Source organism: Mus caroli, unplaced genomic scaffold (assembly GCF_978045245.1).
Source record: "Mus caroli unplaced genomic scaffold, Mus_caroli_1 scaffold_13, whole genome shotgun sequence".
In the NCBI taxonomy this organism is placed as follows: Eukaryota; Metazoa; Chordata; class Mammalia; order Rodentia; family Muridae; genus Mus; species Mus caroli.
Genome location: NW_028227268.1, coordinates 66972230 through 66990294, shown reverse-complemented (window position 1 = coordinate 66990294; position 18065 = coordinate 66972230).

Here is an 18065-nt window from a genome sequence, read left to right as displayed (position 1 = left end):
TCCTCTCTGTTCTCTAGAAAGCAATTATGCCAGACATTTACAGACTTTAGATTCCTTTTCACAGCTTCTATCTCACCTTGGATCCCCCAGCATTCTGATTGCTTTTTGAATACTTTGTAGCTCATGTGTTAGTGTTCTCTGTGATATCAGAGTCTACAGTTGACAACAGATCCAAGGAACTATTTGTGCCACTCTCTGATGCCTTATCAGATGCTCCTATCATCCCAAAGTTTCCTCTGAGAAATAGTCATTTAGTTCAAATTAAAATAGGACAACATTATCCACTGTTTCAAGACAGAAATAGTACATTGGTGAATTCTATATTAACATACTCTATTTTTCCAATCCACTTTTGTCCCTACCTGGGAAGACCTACTGTGCCAATGAATGAAATTTTACAACCATGGCTATTTGGGTCTGGCTTTTTTTTTTTAACTTAACAAAATCCCTTTGGATTCAACCATACTGCTGAATGAATCAATGAACAATTTCATGGTAGCTGTAATAGAGAACTGGTACCATGTAAATTCACCTACTCTATTCTCAGAACTTTAGTCAATCTGCAACTTCAGGGAGCCACTCCAAAATGAGAATGCTTTGTGGACTTTTCTCCACATTGGCAAGTGGGTTTTAAGTCTCATTTGAACTTATCTTAAGTAAAGCATAATACAACTATTTATTATGCTAGGCTACTTAATACAGAGCAAATATATCATCTCCCCGAGGAAGGCAACTCCAGAAAGACTCTTTACAGATGCTACCTAGTTCTCTGTGGTAGTGGTAGTAGTAGTAATAGTAATACAATTAACTTATTCTAATAAGTTTCATTGTGACTGTAACTGAATATCCTATTACTCCATGTGTGTGTATCTGTGTGAGTGTATGTGTGCGCATGTGTGTGATATATGCAGGTGTGCGTGTGGAGGTATATGTATGCTTTTATTCATGTAGGTGTATGTGTGTGTGTGTGTGTGTATGCGCGCACACATGTGCAGAAACATGTATACCATGATGTGAGTGTGGAGGTCACAGAACAACCTCAGCCTGCATATGCCAGGCTTGCTGGCCTATGAGCTTCCAGAGATACTCTTGTCTGTTTTACATTTTTGCGTTAGGAAGGAATGCTGTTATCATAGAAGCCTGTAACTGTACCTGACTCCCGCATAGGACCTGAAGATCTAAGTTCAGGTCCTCATGCTTGCCTGTGGCAAGCACTCTATCCACTGACCCCAGCCCTTAGAGTACATTAGGTATGAGGTAGGTAGGGGCTGGAGAAAGAAAAATAGGTGTCTATGTCACTCGATCATGTTTACAGTTTCAGAAGATTTAGCGTGTGCTTATGTAGAAAGCAGATGACCCCAGAGCAAAACTGGGGGACGGACAGTAATTAGGAGGCTCCTGGAGTTATGGTGTCTTCTCTTCTTCCCTCAGTTCCACATGGGAACTGAGCCATCAGAGTGGATAAAGTGATAATACCATTAATCAGAGACATGTCATCAAGTAAAGGTACGGATCATGGAACACACTGGATTTCCCTCTTGTTAGCCATGTGAAATGAAAGTGTGCTTAAACTCTCTAAGCTTTGCATTCTTCCTATGAAGAATGACAGCAATGGCACCTGGCAGGCCAGGGGTTGTTTTAAATTAGATAATGTCAGCAAAGCATCCAGCACAGGGATGGGTTTGTATATGGTGTTCCACCCCCATCTCCACCCTGGCTTCTGTGTCTGCAGGGATTCAAGGTATGTCTTCAGAAGTGAATCAGAATACACAGGGAAAACTGGGCTTTCTCTGGCTCTCTCCCACCTCCTCTTTGACTGTTATGCTGCATGTTAGTCAGCTCAACTCTAACCCGAAGAGTTTTAGTGCGGCAAATCAATATTCATTCTTTGACAGTTACGGACTCCATTCCCATAGGGAAAGATTCAGAATGTCTTCTTAAGAATCTACATCCAATACCAATCCATACAAATGCTTTTCTCAGTAGTATGTGTATATTTCTCTGTCTTTGTTTTCTGTCTCTCATTGAGCTTTAAGTTTATTGACCTGCAGAGAGAAGAAGGACTAGAGACTTGTTCATTTTGGAAGACCTTCTTATTGTTCCTTAGATCATATATCTCCTGTACTGCTGTGTCTCCTATGTAAGACACTGAGAAGGTCCTGTCTACCTGAAGACAGTTCCTGTCTACCTCAGGTGGCCTGAGTCTCTTTCTCCTGCCTGCATTCCTATTTCTGAGGAGCCAGCCTCAAGAAGCCTGCTCTCCAGCCTTCCCTGGAACAAACCAGCAAGTGAACACAGTACAGATACGTACAGATACAGTGTCTCCTCAACTGTGGCCCCTGTATGAGGTACAATTCCAAAAGATTCTAAGCTCACACCAGAGTATCTGAACCCTGGCTCTGAGGGGCTCAGCATCAGACCACAGCTATCTCATTCATAAGAAATACCTAAAACTTGTTGTAAAACAGATGTTTGAGTCCCAACCCAGATGTTCTGAATCATCATCTTCTGGGTGAGCTCAGAGGACATGAAGCATGTGAGAGGAAGCACTCTGGGGTTTGGGCTCTAAAGCATGGCCCTGGGGCTATAAACAGGGGCATCAGCTGCTAGCTGTTTAAAATGCAAACTCAGGCACCATCCAGACTCCCATGAACCAACCTGGAACAAAATCCTCAAATGTTTGCTTGCATACGGCAGATATTTAGAAGCTTTGGTTGTTTGGTAGTTCTCTCTACCAGGGAGACTTCGCTTCCGTATACATCTCTGTCAACTTTGTATCAACCATGCAGCCTTGAGGCCATCACCTTGGAGACAGAAGTCATCCTCAAAATGGATGATCCTTCCTCCCCAGAGTTGGCATTCAAATCTGGTTTTTCTGCTCCTGGGAGAGTTTTCTAAATAGTGGGGTGTGAGAGCCATTCTAGAGTCTCCTGTGATTCACTCTGGGCAACCACAGGCCTCCTCCTCCTCCATAACTGAATTGCCCGGAAGTTCATAGCTCTATTTCCTCCTTATAGACAGGATGTAGAGGATATACTAACTGAGAGTGACAGAACTTTAGGTAGTTCCCTTTCCTGAGCTCTGGGTGAGCAGAGGCCCATTCTGTCCTGGGCTCTTTTGATATAGAGGGCAAGCAAAGCTAGCCTTCCATGTTGGGGCAAGCTGGTGGAAGTGAGGGTGCAGGTTGCTGGGAACAGACTGAATCTTCAATGAGATTGATTCAGTTAAAGAGCATGAGGACCTTTTAATAACTGTGTGTGCCCTTCAAATTTGGATAGCTAGTTAGATCTGATGTAGGTCAAGTGCCTAATGAGGAGGACAAGGATGATAGCAACTTTCTTGCGATGGTGAGCTAGTCAGAGATGTATTTGATTCTGAATTACCTCGTATCTGGAAGCACACACCAACTTTGCCCTATGGCTGTTTGAACACCTGGGAGCCTTGGAGGACGTGGAATTACCTCATCTAAGGCTGTTTCATGTTGGTGTTGATTGATTGGCAACATCTTCTGTCAGTGTAGGGAAGATGGGAAGAGATCAACCAGCTTGAGTGATCCAAGGGCTTAACAGGGCCTTTGATGGAGCCTTCTTATCCTAGAGCCTGGAAGCTGGATGTGGGGTAGCCGAGTATTAAATACTCAGCAGCATCTCTAGATCATGCAGGGCCCACTGACAAGACATGAGAATTGAATTCCATTGGATAGTGGAGTTGGCTTAGGATTTAGAGGGATCAAAAGAAGAGGACTGGTCAACATCACAGACCCATGAAGACCAGACAACTGGCTTCTAAGGGTGAATAGAAACTCAGTAATAAAACACACATACAACTTGAGCTGCATTCAATTATAACTGCTTCCATTTCTCACTAATGGAGATACTTCTAATCTAATTATCCCATGAAATTGATTTATAAACTATCCATTTATTTTGGCTGTGGTTGAAGAATAAAACAACCAAGGAGCAGAATGTGATATTTTGGAGCCAAAAAATGCTTGCATTTAGATTCAAAGTCTGAGGCCTCATCCAGTTAGCCTATCTCACATAAAAGGAGTTAGGTTCTTGTCAACTCTCTGGGGAATTATTCTCATTTCTGAACCAGAGAGAGAGAGAGAGAGAGAGAGAGAGAGAGAGAGAGAGAGAGAGAGAGAGAGAGAGAGAGAGAGAGAGACACAGAGAGAGAGAGAGAGACAGAGAGAGAGAGAGACAGAGAGAGAGAGAGAGAGAGAGAGAAAGAGAGAGAGAGAGAGAGATCTGCAACAATGTTGGAAAAGGCCTATGTAGAGAAGACCAATGAGGGGCTGACAACCAGAGTCAGTAGGCTCTAATGAAGCTGCGGTGGATGAAAAAGAAGCAAGGGTTAATTAAACAGTGTCTGAATAGGAGGGGCATAGAAGTGGCAAGCATGGATAGGATGACTATTGGGAATCAACAGCTCACACAGTCAGAGAGATCATTAGAAAACTAAACTGAGCTGATGGAATGAGATGGGGGAGCCTGAGTGCTCGGGCAGTGAGCTGTTCCTGCAGACCAGTATGTTACTGTGTCTAAGGAGGCTGGTGTTTCTATTCTACCTGCATTGTGGCTGGCAGGTGAACAGAAGTCTGTGCAACTTGGGACTCACTCATCTTGGAAAACTAAAAGACACCATGCATTGTTGGGCTAGAAGAGACATAGGGAGGGCTTCCTGGTCTGCCTGTGTGTGTTTGTGTAGAGATTATTAAAATTTTTGCAATTGACTTTCCTGTTGTGAACTTCCACCCTGGCTACTTGCTAGCATGGGGGAAGACGCTCAACAAAGATATTTGGGAAAATAGGCAAAGAGGACCCTGCCGCTGATATGCTGAGACTGTATGGGTGAAAAGACTTGGAATCAAGCTTTATTAGCAAACCAGCTTCTTTAAGGAATCATCCCGTCCTAAATCCCTTACTCTGCAGAACACAGGATAAACCGTTACTGGTCTCTTTTGGTGTGTATTCCTGGAGTTGCTATTCCTGGAGAAGTAAAGCTCCGAAGCCATTGCTCTTTGGGGGAGCAGACACTCACAGTTTGTCCCAAACTATAGGAGGAGGAATCCAGTTGAGGCTATTTACTGCACTCTATAACACACTATACAGAGTGTGCACCTGTATTGTTAGATGAAGATACCAACATTGTTATGCTATCCTAATAAAAATACAAGCCAACAATGGGTTCCCTGAAATCGACTGAGGCGATATCCATTTCCCAAACCCTGTGTTATTTACTTAAGGGGAAAATGAGTAGAAAGTCAGAAACTCAAAGGGATGGAAATGTCTACTTAGTGATAGTCACTACTAACACTAGTTAGTGTAAAGAATATTTAACTGTCAAGTAGGGTTGCTTCCTAAACGGGTGCTTCTCTTCTACCCTCAAGAAAAGAGACAGACCATTCATAAAAGTCAATATGTAAAATAAGAGTTTTTGCAAGTGTGCCGGATAGAGTCGTTCAATGGCCTAGCCTAATGCCCAGCAGAGGAAGATGACAGCTCAGGCTCTGATCTACTCTGCCCTTATGATGCTCAAGCTATTTGCCTCTCAGAAATGGTACCCAGGAAGAAAACGAAGCCAGGGAGGACACAAGAGTGATAAAGGCTTCACAACCTGGAGTTTAAAAACTATAAAGATTAAAAGCAGGTTAGATGAGGTTTAAAGCCAGGCATCAGCACAGCTCTGACTTCTTTTGTTCTTTAAATTGCTTCCAGTAGCAATTTCTCCTGTGCCCAGAACAGAGTGACGCAGGCACATTTTTATCAAAACTCTTACTTACAGAGAGACCTACTGTAGCCATGCCTCCCATATCTGTGGATGGAGAGGTAGAGTAGAGAAGCTGCAGAGACAGCAGCTGCTTATGAGATCTGTGCAAGCCCAGCTCAGGATGGATGGGAAGTGATCCACTGAGCTCCTGGTTCACAAAGAGATCTCCCCTAAATGACAGGACAGTGAGGACTGTTCTCAGTGGGGCAGAAAGCCTGCTGTGAGCTTTGAAGGCTGGTCTCAGCTAGGCACTGAGTTCCTGTTCTAAGGATTGCATGACATTCTTAAGTGAAGAAAATGAGAGCGTCACTATGGAGAGAAAGAGCCGGAGCTCGGCCATTGACTCCTGGTGCCCGAGGGAAACAGCTCATTTCCTATTTATTCGGAAAGGTCTCGGCGCTATGCCCCTGCTTCTGTTCCTGTAAGAGTCCAGGTCTCAAACAAGTATATTTTCCTTTCCTTCTCTCCTTTATTGCCTTAAAATTCTATGTCACCCTGATTCTCAGAATGGATGCTGAAAAGTGCTACTCTCCAGCCCAGCCCCTTTGGAGTCGGGCACTAACATTTTGAGATTTTCCCAGTTGCTCACTTTTTTCATCTTAACAGCTTTCCTCTCAGATGGAAATATTTCAATTTTGGAGGAAACTCTATGCAACAATCTCAGACAATTTTCACTTTCAATCTCTAGAGGCTGAATCTTGAGTACCCTCCCTCCCTCCAGATAGAGCTGAAGTGACAGATATGGATACAGATATGGATGTATGGATTGCAATCATGGTAGAGATGATTCTTGTGGGATTGGATATTGTCTTAGTCAGGGTTTCTATTCCTGCACAAACAACATGACCAAGCAGCAAGTTGGGGAGGAAAGGGTTTATTCAGCTTACACTTCCACACTGCTGTTTATCACCAAAGGAAGTCAGGACAGGAACTCAAGCAGGTCAGGAAGCAGGAGCTGAGGCAGAGGCCATGGAGGGATGTTACTTATTGGTTTCCTTCCCCTGGCTTGCACAGCTTGCTTTCTTATAGAACCCAAGACTATCAGCCCAGGGATGGTACCATCCACAAGGGGCCCTCCCCCGCTTGATCACTAGTTGAGAAAATGCCTTACAGCTGGATCTCATGGAGGCATTTCCCCAACTGAAGCTCCTTTTTCTGTGATAACTCCAGCTGTGCCAAGTTGACACACAAACCCAGCCAGTACAGATATATAGTAGGCTCTTGGATACATTGGTTACACATCCTGAAAGGGGCTTGCACTAAAGTCATGGGTGTACTATGTATCACTGAGGAATAATACCCCCCCCCCCCGCAATACTGTGTTTAGTTAGAAAGATTACTGTGCCTGGTGTCACTTTCTAAGATGAAGATGTTCAGTTATTTTGACAGAAGGATGGAGAGGGGTAGATAAACCTAGCGGTTCTAAAAAGGAAGGGGAAAACCTCCTAAGGGGTGCAGGGGATGACTGCCATTTCCCTCCCAGTGTGGACAAGCATCTTTGTGCAGAGGAGTTTACAGAGGAGAGGGTACAAGGATCCAGCCTGTTTTCACCTCTAGTTAAAGATTATGACTTTCCTTCATTATACTGGTGACAGTGCCCAGGGCAGCTTATGAATGGGAAGGGCTGTGTGCCTTGTGGACCTGACATTTCTGCCCTCAGGAACTTGAGTTATCAGTTCATTTTTAAAAAGCCATATCATGTTACTTAGCCGCTTAAGGACATGTATTTTCCTGAGTGATAAACTTCACATCTCCTGTAAGACTGATTTGAAGTGAAGTATACGTGACAAATTTAATTTGTGTGCAGCTAAATATTTCTATCCACCAAGCTGCCGCTTCAAAATCCTTGATGTTGGGCTAGGGAGATGGCTCAGTCGATAAGGCTTCTGCCTAAAAAGAGAATGGGGGCCTCAGTTTGGACCCCCAGCACCTGTGTAAATGCCGACAAGCTTAAGAGCCCACCTGTAATCCCAGTACTTGGGGGGCAGAGACAGAGGACTCCTGTAGATATCTGGCTAGCCATATTGGGCAAATTAGGCCAGCTCAGTACAAGTGAGAGACCTTGTGCTCAATATGTAATGTGGAAAGTAGCAGAGGGAGAGACCTACCATGAGCTTCTGGCTTCCATACATGCTCATGCATGTGCACATAATCTCGTGTAAATGCATGTGTGTGAGCACACATATGCAAAAATATTTGTAATATTATTCTACCTAAATATTCCTAACTTGATCCACCTAGCCTCTGTTCTGGCTTTAGTCATATATCTATACCAGTAAAATGCATCTCTTATATCCATTTCATAGACATATTACAGAAGAATAACAAGAAACATAATTCTATGAAGGGGTTGTGTCATACATAAAACAGAGAAAAGATAGTTTTGATTTTTTTTTTAAAGAGCCTTTGTGGAAGGTGGGTTTCCCCCTCGCCTCTGGCCCAGACTTAGGGAACTCTGAGGAGACGATCGTGTTTGTGTCTGCTGATGCTTGGGATGTCGAGTGCATCATGTCACTGGGTTGGTCTAGAACAAGAAAAGTATGGGCATTCCATGTGGTAGCAGAACTGTGTTCTCATGTGCTTGCATCCAAAGTCTCAAAAGTAGTAAATATGTTCCCCGGCTCAGTCTTTCAGCCTCGTCAGTTTTTAGGAACCAAGAACGGGCAGCTTATTGGACTATCTGGATGTGCCTGAGCTAATTCCCTGAGTCCTAAAAGATGAAAACCCTTCTGACTGTGGCTGAAAAAGGCTATGATAAGGCATGTGACCAGGGACATGGAGTCTCAGGAAGGATTATGCAGAGGACATGTAGCCACGAGTCGAGACATCTGGGACAGCTTCCAATTTGGATCCTCAAGAAAAGACATGGTGCCAGTGAGGACCATTTTGACTTTGAGTGTATTCATCTGTAAAATAAGTTTTCTGTGTTGTTTAAGTCACCAGTTTTTATGGTCATTGATGGTGCTCATAGAAAACTGTCATCCTTTTTACTGGGGCCAAGCTAAAGATTTCTTCTGGAAAGAGTCTCCGCTTAGGAGCTTCTCTGCTTCTTGAACTGCTGCTCCACGGAGCAAGCTGGATTAGACAAATTGGCCAGTTCTTGCTTCAAGTGAGAAGTCCTGCCTCAACATGAGGTGGACGGTGACATCTAATGACAACCTCTGGCTTTGACACACAGGTGCACTTACAACCACACATGAGATTACATTTGTACTGCCACAAGAGGCAAAAAGAGAACAGTGTCTTTTCTCGTGGAGTAGAAGGAGAAGCAGAAGCCACCCAGGAAAGTCACTATCACTGTCTCACAGATCTGGGTGAGTTTATAAATAGCACATAGGGGTGGGACAGGGGGTGGGTGTTTGAAGGAAGGCATATCCTGATGATAAGCATGCTGAAACTATTAGAATAAATCCCTACTCTCCGCCTATCACTATTAGCTCATTAGCTGGCTTAATAGGTATGGGTAGCCACTTAGCCTGTGAATGAAAACTGTGGGGAGCAAGGCAGCAGGCAGCAGCCCTCCATGGCATCTTCATCAGTTCCTTCCTTCAGGTTTCTGCTTGAATTCCTTCCCTGCCTTCCCTTAGATGGGCTGCCATAAGACCTTTCCTCCCCAACCTGCTTTCGCTCCCATTGTTTTATCACAGCAACAGAAAACCTTACTATGACACACGCAGATTTTTTTTTTTTAAATAAATGGTGGAAGGGAGGGGTAGTACCTGATCACAGATGATAAAAGTCTTATTAAAGCCATGCATTTTGAATTTTATTTAGCCTTCCAGTGACTTGTTCCAGGAGATCATTGTTTCAATGAATGAATAGATTTGCTCATGAATACAGTTGTAGTCAAGGGGTACCTGCTGAAGATGGGCACAGGAACCAGGAGTCTCTCTCTCTCTCTCTCTCTCTCTCTCTGTGTGTGTGTGTGTGTGTGTTTCTGGTTAGGTTCTAATTGGATTCTATTCCATTGTGAGCGATCCCCTACTACCTCCTCAGGGTGCCCTTGGTCCAGACATCCTTTTTGATATTGTGCCCTGTTACAGTTCTTTCAAATTCAGGCCCAAAGGAGTCTGAGATGTTGGAGCATTAACATTTAGATTAATTTCTCCTGCCTGTTCTGTTATTGGATGGCTCCCTCCTGCTTCCTCACTGTAAGTTGCTGCAGCTACTGCGGTCTCCGGTAAACCTCTGAGGCATAAAGCATGGTGTAATAATGTCGCCTGAAAAGGATCGCATCAATTCAGACTGCCCACACCACCCTGCACAAACCCTGGTCGTGCTCAGCCGAACCGAAATACATCTGTAAAGATGTCGGTATTTATGTACCTGGGACCTTTGAAGATCGTTTGGTCCCTCCAGGTCTCAGGGCAGAACAATTGCATGGCCCAGTCAGAGATGTAATTGTCATGATATATACGAGGCAAAATTTTCTCATTTCTGCCTCAGCCCCTTCTGTGGAAATCAAATACATATGTCACTGTCCAAACAAAACCTTTTAAGGGTGAGGGTTGGAGAAACTTAGGGACTTGGATTTTTACTGTTAGATGAATCATTTGGAAACGTGTAATTGAACAAGGGTTTGTGTCCAGTGTTTAAATGGACACCACACCGTCAAATTCCTCTGTATCTGATTGACTTGAATTCTCAAGTCTTCATTTTCTAGATGCTTGGTTTAGAGACAGCCTCCATTTTCCTTTTGTTCACAATGATCAAGACATTCTATGTGGAGATGAAAAAATATAAAAGCAAAATTCTAGGCCTTTAGGCCCAGGCTTGGGAATGTGACCTCTGTGACTCAATGCTCCAAGGTATGCTAATCATAAAACAGATATCGACATTCCTCCACCCACCCACTTCCTGGGTTCAAGAAGTGTTCATTCAAAGAAAGTCACCCTGACCCACCCTGACCATTGCTGGAACCCGCTATGCAAATGTGCTATTGTTAGGGGCTCTTAGAAACTGTCTTGAGAGATAACCTGCACAATTACCAGGCATTCCTTGTGACTTTTGTGACTTTGCACTTCCTTGTGACTCTTAACAGGTATCTTTGGTATTTTCCAACAACGCCCTCCCCACCTCCTTGAGTTGTGGTATCTTCCTTTAAATACCCCCTTACTCAGCTACTCGGGGCGCCATGGTCCTCTACCCCTGCATGGTGTATGACTGTGGGCCTGAGAACGCTCTTGAATTAAAAGTCCTCTTGCAGTTTGCAGCAAGACCATTTCTCATGAGTGATTTGGGGTGTCGCCTCTCCTGAGTCAGAACATGGGGGAGTCCTCACATTGTGGGTCTTTCAGAGACATGCCTAAAGAATGATCAGAAAGTCCAGTTAACCTCAGTGCTCACTTATGGTTCAACTTATAGCTCATTTGGAGACAGCTGGGTTTATTATTGACAATCTAGTGTAAACCTGGCTGCCCTCGAGGCATCTTCCAAGCAGTGGGGGAAGGCAGGATGGTGCTAACCCCAGAGAACACACTTTCTCTGAGTTCATCTGATGCCTTTGATTCTCACATCCATAACCCAGTATGAGGCTTGTGCAGGCAGTGACATAGGATGCTACAGCACAAGGACTTCAAAGCACAGCCAGGGTGAGGCTGGAAGTTGGTCATTGGGTAACTTCTTTGTTTTTCCATGTTCTGTGTTATTTCCTCAGATTTGCAACCTTCCCTCATAGAGGGAGGCTCTTAAGATTCAAGAAACAACTAAGGAGGCTTGGGAAGTGTAGAAAGTAACAAGACTCGCTCTACCCACAACCAACAGAGCAAACCCGCTTGCATAAATGTAATAATTCCTGGGAAGACTCTGATGGAACTGCCTGCAAGTTGGGTAGCAGAGCTGCAGGGACTCAGCTTCAGTGAGTCCTCACCCATGATGGGGTGGGCCTTTCAGTGGCTCAGCTTCCTTTGAGTCAGCCTAGAAGTAAGCCCCTATTCATTGGATTAGTTACATTTTTATTGTGATAAAATGCCCTGAGCAAAGCAACTGAGGGAAGAGAGGTTATATTTTAGTAAGGGTATAGAGGCCATCCTGGTGATGGAGGCAGGGCAATAGGCAGGGAAAGCATTGTGGCAGCTTGCTGGCTGATAGCACTTAATCCACTCACAAGAAGCAGGGGCAGGGAGGAGGAGAAGAAATGGGGAAGAAAAGGAAGTGGGGAGAGGCTCTAAATCCTAAAAGTCTACCCCCAGTGATATACTTCCTCTATCAAGGGTCCACTTTGTAAAAATCCCACAACCTCTCCAAATAGCACCGCCGACCTCAGATCAAGTAAATAAAAACATGAACCTGTAGGGGAACATTTCTCATTCAGATCATCACAGCACTGCTCCTGTAACCCCAGTACATAACGGTGGGGTGTTTTCCTTGGTGTGTGGTTAGTGCCTTATGTGGAGGGAATGCACACTTGATCACATTCCCTTAGAAAAAGCCAGACAAGCAAAGACTGCTACTCTCCCTCATCCTTTGCCATCTGAGGGCCTCTTCTCCCTTAGTGTGCTAGATTATTGATCCTCTTAATTGAAGCCAAAATGTTTCATGATTCTGCTGGTTTCCTGGCATATTGACAAGGCTTTGTGAAATGTCAACGGCCTCAAAACAAGACTCCTCCCTCTCTCTTTCTCTCTCTCTCTCTCTGTCTTCCTCCCTCTGTCTGTCTCTCCCTTTCCCTCTCCCGTGTGTGTGTGTGTGTGTGTGTGTGTGTGTGTGTGTGTGTGTGTGACTGTCTCTCTCTGCAATTAGGGAAATTTCTGGTTACTTTCATTGTTTTATTTTGAGGAAAAATTGAATGTTACAGAATTGTGGGGGCATTTGAAGCCGAAGGCCAGAAACTAGGGTATTTATTCTACTGAATTTAGTAACTTCCATGTGAATTTATGCACTGCCTTGAGTGTGTGTCTTCCCTGTACTGTAAAGGATGCTGAAATCCTGTAACCTATCAGTATATTTTTGGGGACACAGAAACATAAGGAAATATACTTTGAAATAGTAGCTGTCCAGTCCAAGTACGTAAAATGATACCAACAAAGATATAACAACAACAAAGTATCTCTGTGTGAGCCAATTTGAAAAAAAAAACCCACTAAAATCTAACATCCTGTTTCTACCATTATGATGGAAGAACACAGGCTTAAACCAACAATTGTATCATGGTGTATGTCTTAGTCAGGGTTTCTATTCCTGCACAAACATCATGACCAAGAAGCAAGTTGGGGAGGAAAAGGTTTATTCAGCTTACAATTCCACATTGCTGTTCATCACCAAGGAAGTCAGGACAGGAACTCAAGCAGGCCAGAAAGCAGGAGCTGATGCAGAGGCCATGGAGGGATGTTCTTTACTGGCTTGCTTCCCCTGGCTTGCTCAGCCTGCTCTCTTATAGAACCCAAGACTACCAGCCCAGGGATGGTCCCACCCACAAGGGGCCTTTCCCCCTTGATCACTAGTTGAGAAAATGCCTTACAGCTGGATCTCATGGAGGCATTTCCCCAACTGAAGCTCCTTTCTCTGTGATAACTCCAGCTTGTGTCAAGTTGACATACAAAACCAGCCAGTACAGTATATATAAAGAGATCTGCACCCAAGGCTTGGAAATACAGTGCTCTAAAGTAGGGCTGTGGAATGAGTAACAAGTTCCCTCAACCACAGAAGTGTCTAGACATAACTAGATGAGCACAGAGTAGAGAGGATCAAGCAAGCTAGGTTGTCTCTGCTAGGTGTATTCACTTTCTAATGCAGTGTGACAAGTGACAAGTCACACTTGTAAAGGCCTGGAACAATGCTACTTAACCAGGCTTCTTCAGTGGGTTAGAGTTGGGTGAATTCCAGGAATGCCTTCTCAGCAGGCTCTCACCAGGTATCAGAGGGATCCAGCCTAGAGTCCTTTAAATCTCTTCTAAGCATGGGCGATGGTTGGTAGAGTGACGGTTGGTAGGCTGAGGCTTTACTTCCATGGGATGTGCCCTGTTAGTTTTTGTTTTTTTAAAAAAACCTTTAATAATACTTGCAATTATTATCTGAGAATTTCACATGTGTATACAATGAAACATTATCCTGTTCACTCAAGGATTTTTTCCCCCCAATCCTCTCTAGGTCCCTCTAATATGCCCCCTCCCAACTTCATGGCCTTTTCTTTTCTTCTTTATTTTTTTATTAGGTATTTTCTTCATTTACATTTCAAATGCTATCCCAAAAGTCCCCCCAGACCCCTCCCCCCACTCCCCTACCTACCCACTCCCACTTCTTGGCCCTGGCGTTCCCCTTCTGAGGCATATAAAGTTTGCAAGACCAAGGGGCCTCTCTTCCCAATGATGGCAGACTAGGCCATCTTCTGATATATATGCAGCTAGAGGTCCATTATGTGCTGCCTGGACTTACCTAGATGTGGAACCATTCACTGGAACAAGCAATCCCATGGCCACACCTGCCCAAAATAAAACATTTGAGAAGGAGTAGGTCACTTCCATTCATCTTTAAAATTCTGCTGTGAAACCAGGCATGGTGGTACATGTCGATAATCTCACCACTTGGGAAGTAGAGGCATGAAGATCAGAAGTTCAAAGCCAGCCTCAGCAATACAACTACTGTGAAGTCAGCCTGGTCTATATGAGGTTCTATCATTGAACAAACAAATTAAAAACAAAATTGTGGGTTTTTTTCCCAAACTGTTATTTGTTATTTATATCTGACCCTTTGCATTTATGTGTGTGTGTGTGTACGTGTGTGTGTGTGTTATAGTGATTTCAGTGATTTCAAATGGTGTGCTTCTCACTAGCCACTGCTTGAGCTGTCTTCATCCCATTTCACTGTGAACGTCTTTTCATTTCTCTGTGGTTTCTTTGGACTGCTGGGTTATTTCCCTGTGTCCTGTTTCCTCAGCTATAGTGAGCTTTTAAACAACAAGCTGTTGGGTTTTAATTCTATTCCTTTCTGGTCTGTTCATACCTTCACTGATATAGTCATTTTTTAAAACTTAAAAAAAATTAAAAGTGCACTTACCTATTCATTTTGTGTGTTGGGTGATATGGATAATGGAGGTTGGAGGTCTGATGACATCTTGAGGAGTTCATTTCTGTTTTTCTACCACACGGGTCCCAAGGATTGAACTCAGGTCACAAAGCCTAGTGGCAATCCTTTTTCACCCAGTGAGCCATCTTAATATGTTCGGGAATATTTCAAAGTTACATTTGTATTACTGGCCCCTTTTGAAATTTTTGGTGAACTTGAAGGGCCAAGAAGTGGGAGTGGGTGGGTAGGGGAGCAGGGTTGGGGGAGGGTATAGGGAACTTTTGGGATAGCATTTGAAATGTAAATAAAGAAAATATCTTAAATAAATAAATAAGTTGTAAGACACCAAGAAAGGCCTTGTTCTATTAGGTTTACAATTCATGAAACTCTGATTTGACTCAGATCATTATATTGATGACACAGAGTAGAGACTCACAGAATAAAAGGATAAACAAACAAACAAAACACTTGAAAAGAATGTATATCCTGCAGTAGTCGGCTGTAGAGGTCTATCATGTTACCTAGGTTGGAGCAACTATCTGTGCTCTTCCCGGCGCTTTTATTTGGGCTTTTATTTGGCCTTCCTGTGGGTTACACAGAAGGCCCATAAAAGTTGCTGACAGGTGTTGACTATTGGTCTATTTTTCCCATAGGCCTTTCCATTTTGCCTGTTTTAAAAGCTTTTAAAATAGTCACATGCATTTATAATTTATCTTGCTGAAAAATAGATAAATTAAAGATAATTTATCTTTTCTATCACTACAAAACATTTATTGTTATTTCTTTTATCCCTTGACTTAAATCCAATTTTGTTTGTGTCCATATAGTAACTCTAGTTTGTGTTTTTATAGTGTGAGTATCAGTCGGGGTTCTCAGCATCCCTCTTTTTATTTTAGGTTGCCCTTGTCTTTAAATGGCATTGAATATAGACACAACATAATTGCTTTTACTTTTAATAGTCAGTCTGATAATCTTTGACCTTTAATGGGAACACTAAGCCCATTTTTGTTTAATGTCCTGCTGATACATTGGTTGTAAGCTGAACTAATTTTGTTCTCTGTTGTCACTTGTTCAGGCTGTCTGCCATGAATATAGTTTTGGTAGTCATCCCATATGCATTTTAAACTTACTCTAATCTATTTAATGGCTTACCAGTCCTTGTCAAATACGAGGAATGTCAATGTCACAGTTTCTTCACTACCTAGGACAGGACGCTGAGGGCAGCATTCAAGTGTTAAAGGCATCCTGTGATTAATTCTCCATGTCTCTAACAGCAGAGGAAATCTCTGGACTCTCATCATTTACCCATCTCTGAAATTTACAGAACTCTGCATTTGTTTCTGGAATCCTGACTGTTATCCTCTCAAACGTCTTCCTCAGTCTGATAATGACACTTTAGAGATTCCCAAGAAGCTGGTCTGCTGGCTGTAAATGACCCGAATTCTACTTAACTTGAAACATCCCTCTCTTGCTTTCTTGTTTCCACTGGCTGTGGCGTTCTGCCTAGAATTCTTTTCCTTTGAGCAGTCTGGGTGCTCTTTCCATGCCTCCGGCCTCTTTTGCTTCTGGTGATGAATTAAGATATCTCCAGGGCTGGAGGTAGCATAGCATCGCTCTGTTTTTCTGCTTCTTTTGGAATAGTATGTCCCTCTCAGTATTCCCAGAAGTTGGACTCTGATGTCCCTAGGTGTGGCTTTCTTTGTAATCATCATGCCTCAAGTTCGGTGAGCTTCTTAGAATTGTAGACTGTTGATTTTTTCCTTATTTTTCCCTTCACATTTCACAGCTATTTATTGCTATGAACTCCTTTGGCTTTTATTGTTTCTATAACACCATTGGTTTCTATAATACTATTGGTTATTTAAAATGTTCTCTCCATATGTGGATATTATGAGTTTTAAAATTTTTTTAGCTAGCCTATAGAGTCAGGGACTTTAATCAGACATTTTAATACATATATATTATTATACTTACTCATGTAGAAGCCTTGGGTGTTCAAATAAGGGAGGATGTGACACAAAAGATCAAGTCCTCTCTGGACTGTATCCAAGACCCCAGACAGTTGGACTCAGCCTTACCTCATTCCACACTAAGTCAGACATCTAATATATATGCTATAGCCACCATGCACACCAAGGGGAACTCATGCAGCTTCATTCTCTACCCAATACCAGGAAGCTTGTCCACTCTATTGATTTGCCTTTATTGATAGTTACAAGATCCAAAAGGATACTCACTTCTTGGACTACATCTGGTCCTGGTCCTCTCCTCATAGTCTGTCTAGAATAGTGTGTGTGTGATATGGCCTGCTTAATCTGAACTCTATGGTAGAGAGGTGTGCCCCCTTTAGGCCATGACTAGAGAAGGCTGCAGGTCCCTTCTTTCCTTATATTCTTCCTGTCTTTCTTTAGAAAATAAACTTTTATCTCTTAGATTCACCTTATTGGCTACATCTTCAAAGACTCGGCCCAAATTAGTCCTTAGTCCCTTAACAAGAAAGGATAACCTCACACACACACACACACACACACACACACACACACACACATTCAAACACACTCAGTTACACGCACACAATCTAGTCTTTTTCTTTCTAATGGACTTGTACACACACACATACAGGCATACATGCACACTTGTGTGCACACAAACACACACACACACACCCATGTGCAATGCACACAATCTAGTCTCTCTTTCTTTATAACTCAGCTTGGCAGAAACACAAGCTGAGTGACAAACAGGGCCAATCCTAGAGTGGGAATTTAAAATTTAGCACCATCCTTCAAGCTGTCTCTTACTGGGACATGGGCAAATGGACAAAGGTCCCTGTCCTCAGACCTTTATGGCTTTTAGAGACAATGACTATTAAACTAGAAGCTGTCAATCGGATCCTGTTCTGCTGATCAATTCCTGTATGCAGATTTCCTTTAACTTTTATACTGTTTGCCTTGGGTCAATTTCTGTGTGAAATGAAATTAAGGGCAATTTGGTCTTATTGTAAAAATGAAGTTTTATGTATTCTGAAGAATGTCAGACCAAGGTCCCTTTCTTTGGTAGTTTTACATTGGGTTGGAGAGATGGTCTCTAGAAGAGATTGAAACATACAATTGAACAGCCTAATATTAGGCTACATCCCAGGACTTTGACTCTCATGAAATACCTGTTCTCTAGACTTCAGTCACTCTGAACTGTGGGACCATAAAAGGCCTACAGGAATACCTAAATCGTGTTTTTCAACCCATTATTTTCTTTCTTGTTTATTTAAATGTTTATTTTTTTCTCCCTAG